General features: G+C 50.2%; 1 protein-coding gene across 1 annotated transcript in view; it reads left to right on the top strand.

Annotated features, from left to right (window-relative positions):
• Positions 1-13,585: 13,585 nt before the first annotated feature.
• Positions 13,586-14,124, top strand: part of Abat (4-aminobutyrate aminotransferase) — a 56,366-nt gene continuing 55,827 nt past the window's right edge. The window contains exon 1 of the mRNA XM_048331847.1: positions 13,586-13,709. The gene's annotated coding sequence lies outside the window, so the exon portion shown is untranslated. The remainder of the gene's footprint in view (positions 13,710-14,124) is intronic.

Below are 14,124 nucleotides of genomic sequence, written 5' to 3'. Positions count from 1 at the left end.
CCCAGCAGTCAATGGATGTAATTGGCACCAAGCGTCGAGGTGTCACCACTTCCACCAGGTACAGTCAGGGTGACGTGTGTGTGCCTAAGCCACTGGCCGTGAAAGCTCCCTCTAAGTGGAGCCACTGTAACTCAGCTTCATTAGACTCACTTCATGTCACCAAGTGTTCCCACCTCCTTCCCATGGGCCTCTGCAGGTGACATTTCAGAAGCATCAGACCATCGAGGTGTGTGCTCAGTAATTAACCCAAACAGATGCACTCCATTTTTTTCTGATACATTTTGACATTTTCAGAGAAATAAGTAGATGGCCCCAAGCTGCAGCCCAGAGGGCTTCTCCGGTGACTCCTGGAGGGCAGGGGGGGGAGAGGGAGGGGGGCACGGGAGGGGGGACCGGCAGCTCTTGACAGCTACATTGCCGATGCTGGTCCCAGTGCCGCAGTTGAACAAAGCACAGGGCGCTGGATGCTGCTTGTGGAGCTTCAGTGAGTCACTCAAGTTTAAAAGCAGGAACTCATTCGGTGCCGGTGGCCCACACTTGTGACCCTAGCTACTCAGGAGGCTGGGATCTGACGGTCACAGTTTGAAGCCAGCCTGGGCAGAAAAGTCTCCCTGAGGCTCTTATCTCCAATAAACTCAAAAAAAGCCCAAAGTGACCATGTGGCCCAAGTGGTAGAGTGTAAGTCTTGAGCACAAAGAGGCTCAGGGACAATGCCCAGGCCCAGGGCCAGAGTTCAAGCCCAGGATGGAAAAAAAAAAAAAAAAAAAAAAAAGGTTCCTAAGATGATAGAGCTACCACGCAACAAAAACAGCCTAGGAATCTAGATCTAATAGTCTTGTGTGGTCCTTTTTTTTTTTTCCTTTGCACAATGCCACAAAACATTGTGCTCCCCTTTCATCTGTGAGAGGACCTGTGTGACACCCAAGCCCCTTCACAAGGCCCACAAACCTTTCCAAGGTCGCCATGCCCTTCTGCCTCCTGTTCTCACAAGGCCATGGTGCCTTGATGGACCTCCACGTTGTAACCACCTTCTCTTTCCACTCTTCCTTCCACCAAGCTTTCACAATGTGCACGTGCGCGTGCACGCGCACACACACACACACACACACACACACACACCTCCAGGTGCTGTATCTCTTTGTAAAGGAAGCTTAGTGATCAAGAGAGGCCCCAGGGCAGGTGGGTCATATGATGATACCAGGCCTGGCCCTTGTGACAGCCATTCTGCAGACACTGGCCAGGCGCTTTCCCTCTGCTGGTGTTCAGCAGGAGCTGAGGGGAGCCCGGAGCTCCGGGGGCTCATTGCTCCACCTGGCCGGTGGTGGAGGCAGGTTTAGGGCTTGTTCTTGACCTCTGCCTCCCAATAAGCACAAAGGTCATTTTCTCCTCCTCCAGCTTCCAAGGTGGAAGGGGAATAGGGCATCCTTAGTCCCCACAGGCTCCTGGGGAGAGCTCTCACCACCAGGGGTCACCCCTGCCTCATGAGTCCCCCGCACGTTGTGCTGGCATGGAATCCGGAGGGCTGTTCACTGCCCCTGGGGCCGTGGCACACACTCCAGAGTGGGGGTCCCCAGCGGCTCTGAGGGGACTCATCCTGCTGTAGATGGAACAGTGCCCAACACCAGTTCTGGGAGTCGTCAGCTCCAGGCTAATCGCAGGTCACCATTCAGACCCCATCTGATGCGCTTGGTCTCACTCACCTGCACAAGACTCTACCTGTCACATGGGTAAACTAAGGCTCAGAGGCTCACATGGGCGACTGTCTTTCTGGGATACATTGAAGGATTCAACCCACCAGGGTGAAGAGGCGGTGTGGCTTTCTTCCTTTCTTAGGATTTGGGAAACTACAAACATGGGAGCCATGAGGCAGGGGGTTGGGGACAGGGGATTCTTTGGGGCAGGAATATCTGACACAAAGAGGAGCCCTGATGGGCTCCCCAAGGGGGTGGGTGGGTTCCCAGCTTCTGAGCACCAGGAAAAGAACTGAGGCACATGGCTTGGATGCTGGGGCCAAGGACAAAAGAGACTGAGCTCTTTCTACACACACACACACACACACACACACACACACACACACACACACACACCTACCCCTCCTCCGGGGTCTCTGGGAGGACAGTGGTTAAAACATGGCACCTGCTATCTGAACTCAAACCAGCCCCAACACTCGCTCACTCTGAGCCTCAGCACCTTGGCCTGGGACCTAGCACATCACTGCACTGAGTTACCTTAATAATAAGGATGAAAGGGGTGGCATTGATCAGGGTGCATTGTCTTCATCAATTGACAGATTGAACTGAAACCCCTTTGTACAACTGCTTAAAGATAGGGTTTTTTTTTCTCTTTTTTTAATACATGATGAGTGCCTAGCCATGTAAGCTGGTGCAGAGGACAGGCTCGAGAAATGGAAGCCACCGTAATTGTCATTACTGCTATTATCACCCATCATTGCTTTTCTACTAACTGCCTGTCTCGGGGGACAGGGAAGGGGGAGATATTCCCCAAGTAGGTGCCTTGCTCCCCAGCTAATGACAGTAAAACAGTCTCACTTGTCTAAGCACTTCCCCTGAGTCTTAGCTGACTGACAGGGTGGGTTATTTTGGGGAATAAAAAAAAAATCAGCCAAGCTCTTAAGTGCACTACCCCTGAGTGGTTTCTATGACAACACACACCTGGGTATTTGGAGGGGGGGCAGCTCCATGAGGAAGAGTTCAGAATTAAAATGGAGAGACAGGAGTCCTCCCACTCCTGTGCTTCTGATGGTGTGTTTGCACACCCACCCATTCCAGCTGTGGGCAAGATAGGTCATCTCTTTTAAACTTCACCACACTTGGGGTGATTCTTACCACCCATCCTGCAGAGAAAGAAATGGAGGCTCGCCAAAGTTTAAGCTCACCCAAAGTCAGTCTCCTAATTGTGCACAGGGTGGATGAAGATAGGTCTTGTCAAGGACACAAGATTGGTTGTGTGGACACACTGGGCTGAGTTACTGTAGGTTGGAGAGTCCTGCCATGATTGTAAGATGTCAGAAGCCCCTCCCACTAGGGCACACAAGCCCCTCCCCAAACCCCATAGTAAGGACTGCCAACATCACGTCCACACACACCACTGGGCTAGGTGACACTCTGTGGCCATAAAGTTCCTTTGGGGCATCTGTCATGGGACTTTGATGTCGCCAAGGACCCTCATCGGGGCATTCCCAAGTCTGAGTTAGGAGCTCAGGAAATCAGCATAAAGTTCAACCATGTTGGTTAGGTATAATCCTGGCTACTGGGAAGGCTGAAGTCTGGAGGATGGAGGGTCAAGGCCAGCCTAAGCATACATGTGAGACCCTTTCTCAGCCAACAGCTGGGTGAAGTGGCACACACCTCTCATCCCGGCTATGACCGCAAGTGTGAATAGGCAGATAAAGGTCCAAGTGTGAGCTCAGGTAAAAAGCGAGACCCTCTCTCAAAATAACCAGAAGGACTGAAGCTGTAGCTGAGCAATAGAGCGCCTGTGTAGCAAACTCACGATCTTGAGGTCTTGAGTTCAAATCCCAGTAATGGGGTGGGGGTAGGGGTGGGGAGCTCCATTTTTTTTACGGGCTTGCCTGATTTCACAGCACCAGTTCACTTTAAAATCAAGGAGTCTGAGGGCCCCTGAGAAGGATAAACCACCCCCCAGAGGTTTCTGTGCAATAGCAATACCGGATGTGCATCTGTTGCCTCTAGGAAACCCCATCCCATAGCAGATCCACACAGCACAGCCCACTCAGCCCCTGCTAACATAGGCCAAGTCCCAGCCTGGAGTCACAGGCACCCCCAGCTCAGAACCCAAGACCGCAGATGCAAGAGCCCAGGCACTTTCGGGGAGACATAGGAAGATGGCACGGAGAAGAGCGCCATCTCCTTTTTCTGGTTACAGAGGAGGGTGGAAGGTGCTTCAGTGTGGATGGGTGTCCTGAGCCCCAGCCTGATAAGAGACAAGGCTCACATGGAACACACGTTGAAATTTTCCCACCCCACGTGCAAACCAACAACTGCACTTAACCCTCTTGGCCAGCAGGGGGCCAGGCAACGTCAGCCACCATCCCTGCTTAGAAAGTGGAGAAGACTCAGAGCCACACAGCTGGGAAGCCAGGTCAGGGCTGAGCCTGGCAAATTGGTGCAGGAGCTGGATGCCTGCAGGCGCCAGAGTCAGCCCTAGACCTTCAGCAAAGCTCTTCCTGCTGCCGCCTCTGAATTGACCAGAAGAGTAGGCATTTGTAGTGCTCCGTATCTGGAGCCCATAAGGCATCCAAGATTCGTTTTTGCAAAGACATTTCCTGTGTGAAAGGCATTAGAGACGTCAAGTAAGTCTCTTCCAGGAACCTGGAATCCTTGTGCATGCACAGCTCATGCTGAGCCTTGCTGTGCGCCTCTTGTTCTGCCAAATACCAGGCAGGGGAAGATGGAGTGGATCTGGGGTGTGCCTAGAAGGCGCTACCTGGCCAAGCAGAGACACCCCTGGAATAAGTGGTTTAATAGCCAGCTGCCCACATATCGCAGGTATTCAGAGTTCTGTGAAGGACTGATGAGTAAGTGAGTGAAGGAATGGATGCATAGGTGAGGACGGTGTGTGCTGAGAAACCAATGATTGAATTAATGATGCCGATACGCACTAAGAACGAAGTGAGAGCAGACTCTGAAGGTCGAGTAGAGCATCATCTAAAAACCTTGGCAGTGGTTGAGGGTGATAGCAATGATGGAGATGAAGACGATGGTAATAATGATGAAGATGATAACGATGGTTGTGGTGGTGGTGGTGGTAGTTAATGAAGAAGATAATCATGAAAAATCCAAGTTGTAAGGCTGCAATTAGGAAGTGCAAGATTCGCTGGGTGCTTACCGCATACCAATACTCCTCTATCTGCAATCAGTCTGTAACATTTCTCCAAGTGATCACTCCCCAAAAGCCCTATCATTGCAGGCATCCTGAACAATGTTCTCGTTTTACAGCGGAGGAACTGAGGCTCAGAGAACTTGGGCAGCTGGTGTGAAACCACACCACTGAATAATCACCACAAAGTCCTCTCAGAGTCCTCACTGCCTCTCATTTTACCTTCTGTCTGAAGAGAGGAAGGGGGGAGGGCGTGGAGGAGGAGAAAGGACCTTTGTATTTGCCCGTTTTAAGAATGGTATTCCGTTTCCCTTTTAAGTTTTCATGGCTGTGGAATTTCAGCAGGAAAGTGCTGGACAGCTCCCTGGGACCAAGGGGCGCCAAGTCTGTTTTTCAAGCACTGAGATTGTTAAATATTACTATGGCACCTGTTGAATCCCAAACACTGTCAGAAAAAGATCCTCAAAGATCTCAAGAGGAGCACACAGCTATTCTGTCCAACAACAAAGCTTTTTTTTTTTTGTACTGGGGATGGAACTTAGGTCCTTGTACATGCTAGCAAACACTCTACCACTGAGCTACATCAGCAGTGATGGTGAGAAAAAGAACCACACTCCTGACCTTGAGATGCCCTAGGCATGTAACAGATGCTCGCAGATTCCCAGTGGCATGGTGCTGCCATAACTACATCTTAAATTAGAAATCTCCTTAGTCAAAACGAATAACTCCATGGACCATCACAGTTCAGTTTCACTTGCCGTAAACATGCTCAGAACACCCCGATCCACCTGACTGGGCAAAATCATCTGACAGCCTCTCTGATAACACGTGTCGACCATCTCCCATCATTTGGTAAGTACTACACAGAAGATGAAGAGCAGAATAGCCACATGGAGCTCAGCGTCAACCGGCACAGCTGGGAGCTTGCTGCATCTGCCCTGAACTGAAATGAATGGCTGTGTAACGGACTGGCTCCAGCGATAGGCCATCGGTTTCTGACAGGGAGCTGTGGCTCGCTGCTGCCACCCAGACCCACCAGACTGTAACACTGTGAGAGCCTGACAAACATCGCAGTTCCACACAATTTCCACTCAATGCTTGGACCTCATTGGGAGGTGAAATGATGCAGGAAGAACCAGTGTAAGTCAGGGACTGTCTGTGTTGGCAGGAATTTGCGGTGATGACCTTCTGCCATGGTAGAAAACAAAGCTCATCATCTTCGTGGCTCTGTGTGCATACTGTCAAAGGCAGCGTGGCAAATCTTGGCACTGCTGGCATCTTGGGTAGGACAGTGGTTAGTTGTCAGAGGCTGTGCTGTGTTTGTGCCTCTAAGAGCCCCTGAAGGGGGTGGGTTGACTGCGGGGGGGTGGGAGGGCTGGCACAGCTGCTCTGTCATTTGCACATGCCCTGAATTGGGGCAGCCAGGGTAACTTCATGGATGTATCTCTTTCAAGCTAGCAGCTCTGAAGGTCCCAATCATCATGCCAACAGAATTAAACGCCTCCTAGGAGCTGGGAAGGTGGCTTAGCGGTAGAGTGCTTGCCTAGCATGCATGAAGTCCTGGGTTCGATCCCTCAGTACCACATACACAGAAAAAGCCGGAAGTAGAGCTGTGGCTCAAGTGGTAGAGTGCTAGCCTTGAGCAATAACAAAGCTCAGGGACAGTGCCCAGGCCCTGAATTCAAATCGAGGACTAGCAGAAAAGAAAATTAAAGCCTGGTGCTGGTGGCTCACACCTGATAGCCTTCCTACATAGGAGGCTGAGCTCTGAGTATCACGGTTCAAAGCTAGCTCAAGGAAGGAAAGTCTGTGAGACTCTTCTCCTCAATTAATGACCAAAAAGCCAAAAGTAGAGCTGTGCCTCAAGTGGTAGAATGCCAGCCTTGAGCAAAAATAAGCCAACAGAGTGCACCCAGGCCCTGAGGTCAAGCCTAGTACCAGTACAAAAACAGTGATACGAACATTCACGTTCAAGTTTTTTTTTTTCTTGAACGCTTAAGAATTGTTTGAGATGGGAGGCTGGGAGTGGATGCCTGGGTGGTATTGGAACTTTAGGCACCATTAACTGAGGAACTGTCGTACTCTCTTTCTCAGGGGTGCCACTGTTTCATGACCTCTTCACAACCCCAGAAGTGTATGAGCATTCCACTATCTCCACATTTGTTATCTTCACTTTTTTCCCCATGACAGCCATCTTAGTAAGTACAAAATGGTATCTCATGTGGCCTTGATTTGCATTTATTCAATATTGTACAGCATCTCATGTCCTTATTGGCCATTTGTATCCCTATAGAGAAATGTCTATTCTATTCCTTTCTCTCTCTCTCTCTCTCTCTCTCTCTCTCTCTCTCTCTCTCTCTCTCTTTTGCCAGTCCTGGGGCTTGGACCCTGGGTCTAAGCACTGTCCCTGGCTTCTTTTTGCTCAAGGCTAGCACTCTGCCACTTGAGCCACAGCGCCACTTCTGGCCATTTTCTGTATATGTGGTGCTGGGGAATCGAACCCAGGCCTCATGTATATGAAGAAGGCACTCTTGCCACTAGGCCATATCCCCAGCCCTCTCTCTTCTTTTTTTTTTTTTTTTTTAAAGACAGGATCTTGCTATGTAACCCAGGTTAGCTTAGAACTTGCAATCCTTACCAGGTGCTGCTGGCTCACACCTGTAATCAAAGCTACTCAAGGAGGCTGAGATTTGAGGATCATGGTTCAAAACCAGCCTGGGCAGCCTGGGCATGAGACTTGTATGTCCAGTTAATCACTAGAAAATCAGAAGTGAAGCTGTGGCTCAAAGTGGTAGAGCTTTAGTCTTGAGCAAAAGAGCACAGGGATGGTACCCAGGCTCTGAGTTCAAACCCCACAGTCGATAACCAAAGAAAAAAGAAAGGACTTGCCATCCTCCTGCCTCAGCCTCCTGAGTGCTGGAAGGCCAAGCATGGTGACCAGTAAGGCCTGCTTGGTTTCCTCACTATTGAACATGAGCTGTTTTTTTGTTTTTGTTTTTGTTTTTGTTTTGGCCAGTCCTGGGCCTTGGACTCAGGGCCTGAGCACTGTCCCTGGCTTCTTCCCGCTCAAGGCTAGCACTCTGCCACTTGAGCCACAGTGCCGCTTCTGGCCGTTTTCTGTATATGTGGTGCTGGGGAATCGAACCTAGGGCCTCGTGTATCCGAGGCAGGCACTCTTGCCACTAGGCTATATCCCCAGCCCCTGAGCTGTTATTTTTATTGGCTGGGAATGTAGCTTAGTGGTAGAGTGCTTGCCTTGCATACATGAAGCCCTGGGTTCAATTCCTCAGAACCACAATCACAGAAAAAGCTGGAAGTGGTGCTGTGGCTCAAGTGGTAGAGTGCTAGCCTTGAGCAAAAAGAAACTCAGGAACTGTGCCCAGGCCCTGAGTTCAAGTCCCAGGACTGGCAGAAAAGAGAGAGAGAGAGAGAGAGAGAGAGAGAGAGAGAGAGAGAGAGAGAAACAGACAGACAGACAGACAGACAGACGAGTTATTTATATCTTCTATGTATTAGGCTCTTATCAGGTAGGATTTGCAAATATTTTCTTCCTTTCTGTGAATTATCTTTACTCTCTTTGTAGTACCCTTTGATATAAAATAATTTTTACATTTTTTTTTTTTTTGGCCGGTCCCGGGGCTTGGACTCAGGGCCTGAGCACTGTCCCTGGCTTCTTCTTGCTCAAGGCTAGCACTCTGCCACTTGAGCCACAGCGCTACTTCTGGCCATTTTCTGTATATGTGGTGCTGCGGAATCGAACCCAGGGCCTCATGTATACAAGGCAAGCACTCTTGCCACTAGGCCATATCCCCAGCCCAATTTTTACATTTTTTTGTGAATTCTAATTCCCCTTGTTTTCTCTTCTGTTGCTTGTGGGTTTTTTTTTCTTCACACAACCAAATGTCCTCAATAATACTCTTATGGTTTTGTTTGTTTTTATGTTGGTCCTGGGCTTCATGCATGCTAGGCAAGCACTCTATCACTAAGCCACATTCTCAGTGCTTTTTTTGTTTGTTTGTTTGTTTGTTTTGGGGGTTTAGGTTTTTTATGTGTGTGGGGATTTGTTTTGTTTTGTTTTTTGAGCCAGTGGTTTGGGAAGCCCAGGCTTAAGAACTAAGGTGTGCATTCTAATTTGGCTCAGTTTCCTCTTCTGCATAATGGGCTGCTGATCTCTAAGGGTCTTGAGCCTCACCTCCTGTGGCCTTCTTGCTGGGGTCTCCAGATGCCCTTCCAGCCAGAAGTGCTATTCTGGGAGGAGTTTTATGATTACAAGGCACAGGGCATGGGCGGATCATATCCCAGGCCTCCTTCCTCCTAGAAAACACTCCCAGCCTGCCTGGGAAGACACCTGCTCCCCCAGGAGCCCCATCAGGAAACCACAGGAATGCCGAAACTGCAGGCGAAGCTAATGTGCAAAGGGCTTCCTCCGCCCCGCCCCGCTGACAGTTTTCTTCACAAGTGTCACAATGAAGCTATTTGAGAATCAGCTTGCAAAGCACCTGGCTCTAAATAGCTTTCTCACCCTCCCCTTTAGCCAGAAACCAAGCAACCGCCTCACTCCCCTAAGAGGCCTAAGCCAGCACCCACCCACCTACCCACCAGGGGCCTGACCCACCGTGGACACCCAGAATACAGCCCAGTGAATGATGTGATTCCATTCCACTTTGATGGCTTTAGATCACAATGAAGGGTTTTTGTTGTTGTTGTTGTTGTTGTTGTTGTGGGGTATTTTTTTTTCCTGGAAGAGAACCATCCTAGCTACTCTTCTCTGTCACTATTGTGCCATAGGTGTTGCAAACATGAATTTATACGGCTGGGTTCTAATAAAACTTTGTTTATAGACACTGAAAGTTGAATTGCATATAATTTTCATAGCTCTTTTTGTTGTTGTTACTAGTTTGTTTTGGTGGTACTGTTGAGGATTGAACCCAGGGGGCCCACGCCTTCTAAGCAAGCACTTTACCAGTTGAGCCACACCCTTCTAACCCTGAGTTTTTGGTGTTTTTGTCCTGTTCCTCATACACCAGTTAAAATGGCAAATTCATTCTTAGTCCATGTGGTATACAAAGATGCAAGGCAGTCTGGGCAGCATGAGGCTTATGAGTGATAGTTTGCCAATCTTTTAGGTTGAACTTTGGCTCTTTTTTGTTTTTTGTTTTTTCTTTTTCTTTTTTGCCAGTCCTGGGCCTTGGACTCAGGGCCTGAGCACTGTCCCTGGCTTCTTCCCGCTCAAGGCTAGCACTCTGCCACTTGAGTCACAGCGCCACTTCTGGCCATTTTCTGTATATGTGGTGCTGGGGAATCGAACCCAGGGCTTCATGTATACGAGGCAAGCGCTCTTGCCACTAGGCTATATCCCCAGCCCTGTTTTTTGTTTTTTCATCTTAACTATTTTCTCCTTGTACAGGGATAATAGATATTCATCGCAGAATAATCAGAAGTAATCAACCTGCAGGGAAAGTAAAATTACACTCATAATTTCAAAATACGGAGAGAGAACTACTCCTGTTGAGGGGTATGTATTGTTCGGTCCAGCTTGCCAGCCGGTTGTAAGCAACTGTCTACTGTGATATATGCCACACCAAATTGATTATGACACTTAAGATTAACCAGGTGCCAGTGGCCCACACCTGTTATGCTAGTTACCTAAGAGGCTGAGATCTAAGGATCCCAGTTCAAAGGCAGCCCATCCAGGAGTCTGGGAGACTCTTTTTTTTTTTTTTTTTTTTTTTTTTTTGGCCAGTCCTGGGCCTTGGACTCCGGGCCTGAGCACTGTCCCTGGCTTCTTTCCGCTCAAGGCTAGCACTCCACCACTTGAGGCACAGCGCCGCTTCTGGCCGTTTTCTGTATATGTGGTGCTGGGGAATCGAACCTAGGGCCTCGTGTATCCGAGGCAGGCACTCTTGCCACTAGGCTATATCCCCAGCCCCTGGGAGACTCTTAACCACACAATGAACCACACAAAAAACTGAAAGTGGAGTTGTGGTTCAAGTGGTAGAGCATTAGTCTTGAGCAAAAAGAATTTTTAAAAAGCAGCTCAGAAACAGAGCCCAGAACTTGAGTTCAAGCCCCAGAACAGACACAAAAAATAATTAATAAATAAAAAGGTAGCCTACTATTCAAGTTATTATTATGAGTTGTTATTATTGCTGTTGACAGAATCATACTGTATTGTCCAGGCTGACCTTGAGCCCTCCACCTCCAACCTCAGCTGGCCGTGCTGAGATTTCAAGTCTGCACCTCCGCACCCCACCCTCCATCTCTTCACAAAGCATTTTCTCACATGTTCACTGATCACATGCTTTCTTTGGGCAGGTCTTGAGCAGAAAAAAAAAAGATTACCTACTTGGTTTAGGTTTTAAGGAAAAATTGCTAGATTTATAGCACAGGTCTCAAAAAGTTCTCCAAGCAATGTGGCAGGCTTCACATACCAGAATGACGAGCAATGCCCTCTCCATTTCTGCAGGACTAAAGACTGATTTTAAGTTGTCTCTTTCTTTTTCTTCTTTTCTTTGAGTCTGATTTCACTGTAGCCTCACTATTAGCCCAGGTTGTCCTCAAACTCAAAATCCTCTAGCCTCAGTTCCTAAACCCTGGGATTATAGGTGTACACTACTACAATTGTTGTTTCTTGAGGTTCCTACAGTCAAGAGGCACACTGGGAAGCAGTTATTTGGAGGTTTTAATTTTTTTAATCTAATTGCTTACTTTATGTTTATCTTAAATCGCTTTATTTCTAAAACTACAATCCTCTTTATCTAATCAGAGATTTGTCATCTGGGATTCCTAGGTAGCTGGAAGGAGTGGCCTCACGGTTCCTCCAGAGTCCAAAGGAAGGAAATAGCTACCGGGGTTAAAGCTGACTGGGGAAAACCAAGCTTTTGGGGTTTTGTTTGTTTTGTTTTTGCCCTGGAATGGAATTCAGTTCCTTGTCATCCCCAACCCACTAATCACCAAACTGTATTCTTTCCTGGCCTCTGCTGTCACCTTCTTCATCTCCTTTTTTTATTTATTTATTTTTGGCCAGTCCTGGGGCTTGGACTCAGGGCCTGAGCACTGTCCCTTGCTTCTTTTTGCTCAAGGCTAGCACTCTGCCACTTGAGCCACAGCGCCACTTCTGGCCATTTTCTGTATATGTGGTGCTGGGGAATTGAACCCAGGGCCTCATGAGTATGAGGCAAGCACTCTTGCCACTAGGCCATATCCTCAGCCTTTTTATTTATTTTTTTAGTCTGGGTACTTGGGCTTGAACTCACCTTGGCCCTCTTGTTTAACTTTTTCAAACTCAATACTGGTTCTGTGCCACTTGGGCCACACCTCTACCCCTAGGTTTTTGTTTTGCTTTTTTTTTTTTTGCCAGTCCTGGGCCTTGGACTCAGGGCCTGAGCACTGTCCCTGGCTTCTTCCCGCTCAAGGCTAGCACTCTGCCACTTGAGCCACAGTGCTGCTTCAGGCCATTTTCTGTATATGTGGTGCTGGGGAATCGAACATAGGGCCTCGTGTATCCGAGGCAGGCACTCTTGCCACTAGGCTATATCCCCAGCCCTTTGTTTTGCTTTGTTTTTGCTGGCTAATTGGCAATAAGAGCCTCACAGACAAGGCTGGCTTTGAACTGTGATCTTCAGACTTGAGCTCCTTTTTTTCCTTTTTTGTCAATTGTGAACTCTGGACCCTCAACACTGTCCCTGAGCTCTTCACCTCAAGGCTAGTGGTCTATCACTTGGACCACACCGCTACTTAGGTTTTCTGGTGGTTAACTGGAGATTAACCTCTGGGACTTTCCTGCTCGGGCTGGTTTTGAACTGGGCTCCTCAGATCTCAGCTTCTTGAGTAGGTAGGATCACGGGTGTGAGCCACCGACCCAGACTCACTTTGTGATGTGCTGTTCTGACGCTTCTTTAGATTTGTCACCCTCTTTTCCACGCACCTGTAGAGAACTCTGGGACTGTCGGCGGTCTACATTTTTGGACTGGCTAGTTTTCGTGCAGCATTTCCAACGTACCCCTCGTGGCACCTCGGGGCTTGCTTATGCCAAGACAGGAGGTACAAGGCACCACGGAGGAGACGAGGAGGGGCGGGCAAGCGGCCTGCAATAGGTCTGCAATAGGTCATGCGTGTGAAAGAAACCACGGCCTGACTCCCTAATCCGGTGCTCTGCGCAGGGCCCGGCCTTGCACAAGCAATTTGCAATCAGGCTGCGGTGGTGGTGGTGGTGGTGGTGGTGGCGGTGGGTGGCAGCTGTCCATGCGTGGCCCAGGGGAGCCCTGGGTACTGGCACTGGGGTGCAGGCCGATGCCCCTTTCCTCCTCTGTTTCTAGAGCCTGGGGTCCCCGAGACCTGATCCCAGGGTCTAATGCAAAGGTGCGGGTGGGGAGAGGGGGTGTAATGAAGATCCCGGTTCATACCGGGCTGGACAAGCCATCCTCTGCCTTTAGGGATGGGGCGGCCCCCTCCCCCACGTCTCCATCCAACTTCCTCGGGGCTCCCAGTCGCCCCCCTTCCCCTCCGGCCCTCGCAGCCCCTCCTCCGGGACCCCTCGGCGCATCCCGCGAGCGGAGGCCGGACTCTGCCCCCGCCCCGCCCTCCCCCTCCCCCCCGGGGGCGGTGGCCCGTAGCGGGCGCTTCCATTGGCTGAGGCGCGAGCGAGAGCCAGCGCCGGCGACGCTGATTGGACGGGATGGGTGGGCGGAGCCTGGGAGTCCGGCGAGTCGCTGGGTGAAGCCGAGCAGACGCCAGGCGCAGCCCGAGCGAGCGCACGCAGGGCGCGGACCCCGCGAATCCGGGCGAGACCCACGGATTGGAGCCTCCCCCCCGCACCCGACCCCCACGATCGGAGCCGGGGCCTGGAGGTAAGGTGAGGCGCCGGGATGCGTGCGTGCGTGCAGTCCAGAGGGGAGTCATCTCGGCTTCCTCCGCCCCCCCCCCCCCCCGCCGCCCCAGGAAGCAAAAACGAGGCATCGTCTCCCCCAAACTGGGTCCTTCCATCCGACCAGGACGCCCATCTCCTCCCACGAAAAGAAAGGGCCTCCCTCCCCTTCACCCTCGTCGTCCCTTCTAAGAGAGTCCTTTCTTCCGGCCACCACTCTGGAGATAGGATTCCCTCCCCAAATTGTCCCTGGGGGTAGAAAAAGCCTCCCCCCTCCAAAAGTGGGTACCCCCTCTCCCCCAGGTATTTAGAGCGCTTTTGTCTCTTTGGACTCTGGCGCTCCCTTCTCATCCCTAATAAAGGAAGTTCTAATCTCTGACATCTCTCCCCTTGGCTTC

The sequence above is a fragment of the Perognathus longimembris genome, chromosome 23 (genome assembly GCF_023159225.1).
Source record: "Perognathus longimembris pacificus isolate PPM17 chromosome 23, ASM2315922v1, whole genome shotgun sequence".
NCBI lineage: Eukaryota > Metazoa > Chordata > Mammalia > Rodentia > Heteromyidae > Perognathus > Perognathus longimembris.
The sequence above is the reverse complement of the archived record's forward strand: the minus strand, read 5'-3'. Positions and strand labels throughout refer to the sequence as shown.